This window comes from Phodopus roborovskii, unplaced genomic scaffold (genome assembly GCF_943737965.1).
Source record: "Phodopus roborovskii unplaced genomic scaffold, PHOROB, whole genome shotgun sequence".
NCBI lineage: Eukaryota > Metazoa > Chordata > Mammalia > Rodentia > Cricetidae > Phodopus > Phodopus roborovskii.
In genome coordinates this window covers 13078272-13081285 of record NW_026126567.1, presented here as the reverse complement: position 1 = coordinate 13081285, position 3014 = coordinate 13078272, and positions in this window count along the sequence as shown.

Sequence of the window (3014 nt, the reverse complement as noted above, 5' to 3'; positions counted from 1 at the left end):
GGAAACTTCCCCTTCCGGTGGCCGCGGGCCACGTGACCAGAAATGCCCTCCCGGCTTAAAGGGCCAGCGTCGTCTTTAAGAGCGCAGCCGAGGAGCTCGACGTCCCGGGTGTGGGCCAGCGCGACTGGCGGGGTGACAGCAACGGCGAGACGTCTAGTGGGGAAACAGTGGTTGCCCGGAGCAACGCAAGTATTTCAAGCCAATGGGCAGGTCTCACGCCCTTCACCCAGTTCTCGCTGGAGTTGTAATCCCAGTGGGAGCGTCTTGGCGAGTGTGTACTTAAAGGGGAAGAGGACAGTTCCCATTTAGTTACAGCTTCGGGCGTTTGTTCACAACTTCAGGCAGGTTTCTGACACTGGGGATGCACCTGGACTTTGCACTCTCAGGTCAGATCGATAAATGAGTCACGGAAAAAAAAATTCTTCGGAGAAGGATATGGAGAAAATTTGAGATGATGGGGAAGAGTGCAGCGGAGGACTGGAAAATCTTGAGACGATTTGAGACCCGCATTTTTAAGAATGGCCTTCTGAGCAGAGTGGCTGGACAGAAATCTAGGAGAAGAATTTTTCATGAAGAGAAAAGACTGCTTTTAACGGGGGTGCAAAAGGAACTGAGAGGGGGCTTGGCCTTGACTTTTAATCTGGTTTCTCGAGGGCCTTTAAATTAGCTACTGATGAAGATGATTGCTTTAAAAAAAATAAATAAATAGAAATTTAAAAAAAAAAAACCAATCGATGGAAAGATACCGATGTCACTAGAACTAGAACTTTTAATTTACTTTGTTGCTGTTGCCTTGGGCAGGACCTATGGTGTGGGAGCAGTGAAAGCTTCCATAGAGAATACTGCTATAAACTGACCTGTAGTGAACAAGATGTTTGAACTTGCTGCAATAAGAGAGATTGTTCACCAAAACAACCCGGACCCATCTCACTAAACAAAAGCATCATTATGGGATGGGAGAGGAAGAGGGGCGTGGTTGGCAGCAACTAGAAGAAGCAGTGCTTTGTAGATTCAAGGCAAAGCTCAGCAGAGTTGTGTGCAATGTTTGATTACCATCTGCCTGGGCCTAAAATAAGAGGCAGACTCAGTGAGAGGGGAAAAACCCTCAAACTTAAATATAGAATTTGGGGTCTGAAAAATTACTGTTTAACTTTGTGAATTAATTGAAAATCTTAGGTCCAAGTGACCCGGGAGGCTCACATCCTCCAGGCAAAGATAAGGTGCATGGGTCCATTTCCACAGTTCCCAATGTTCCATTATTTCAAAGAATTGTGGTCACTCCCCACTTTGAGTGTTAAGAAATGCACATTTCTCTAGAGAAAGGTGCTAAATATTTCACAGTTTAATGAGAAGATCCAAAATTTGGGGTCCTACAGGATCTCAAGAATATGAAGAAACTGATTCATACATAGTCAGGACAGTTCAAATGACACAGCCTTACAAGAAAGTCATCATGCCTGCCTCTTGCGGTCCCCAGCACTGTCATTTTAAGTAAGGTATAAGGAATAAGAAAAACTGGCTATCCAACATGGCTATGGAAAGTTCTACTAATGAGATCCATGAGAAAAGGACAAAAATATTATGTAGCCAAAGTCCAGGCTGTGTTCCCGGATTCACTGAGTAAGTGGCCTGGACTTGGCTGCCAGCTTTAGAAACACTAGAGGTTTTTGTTGTTTGATTTTTATTTTTTTCAAGATGGGGTTTCTCTGTGCAGACTGGCTTCGAACTCACAGAGATCCCTCTGCCTCTGCCTCCCGAATGCTGGGATCAAAGGCTTGTACCATCACTTCCCAGTTTAGAAACACTGAAGTTTATATTGTGAAAAAAAACCACTTCTTGGCACTATCATGCTGTGAAAAATCATGTAACCTCCAGGCCTTTGGTTCCCTTGCCTGTAATGGAGTGCAGAGATGGCTCAGCTGGGAGAGTGCCAGCTCAGCTCCTCAAGCCCTGCCATCCACACAAAGGTACCATCCACCACAAGGTAGCTGTGGTGGGACAGTTGTACAATCCCAACACTCAGGGAGCTTGAAAGCAAGAGTTTCAGGCCACTCTGGGCTATATAGCAAGACTATCTCAAAAAAAAAAAGCAGAGGCTGGGAGATGATCCATAACGAGCACTGGATGCTCTTCCAAAGGAACCAAGTTCAATTTCCAGCAACCACATGGCAGCTCTCAGCTATCTGTAACTCCAGCCCCAGGGGATCTAACACCATCACCGACATACATACAAGCAAAACTCCAATGCACCTAAAAAATATGAATATAAATAAATAGTAAGAAAACAGGTTTATAAGTAATAATAATAAAACAAAGTAAAATACAGTGAGATAAAACAAAAACTAACACATTGGACAAAACAAACACAATGAAAAGAGCCCAAGAGAAGGCACAAGAAACAGACACATTCACACAGAAACACTAACCTGGAAGACATAATATGTATGTATGCAAAGGGACAAAAAGAGAAGGAAAATAAATAAAATAATAAGTATTGATTCTGGCCAAGAATCTATGGTTAGGGAGTCGCAGCCCCAAGAGATGAACATTTTATCACTTTGCTAAATGGGCATAGTATCAAACCAGGAATTGGGTCTAGGTTGGCCTACACACAAAGTTCCAGGACAGCCAGGGATACATACTGAGTCTGCCTCAAAACAAAACAAAACCCACTTGCTTTTTGTCTAACTAGAAAGTAAGCTCTATGCAAATGCGACTTTGTTTCATTCACTACTACATCCCAATGAGCAGCTCTTGTACACAGTAGCAGCTCAATGAACAACTATTAACTAATGAATGAATATCCCCTGTACAAACCCAGCACAGGGAACCTTTGTACCGTAAGGATTCAAACTGTTGGAGCAGAGAAGAGAGGAGAGAGCATCTCTATGGGAGTCAGAGATAGGGGAAATGAGGTCATTGGAGATGCTGTGAATCTCCTGGCACAGACAGATGTTATTGCTGTTGATGTGTAAGTATGCATACGCCTGACTGGCAATGCATCTGAGCCCAGG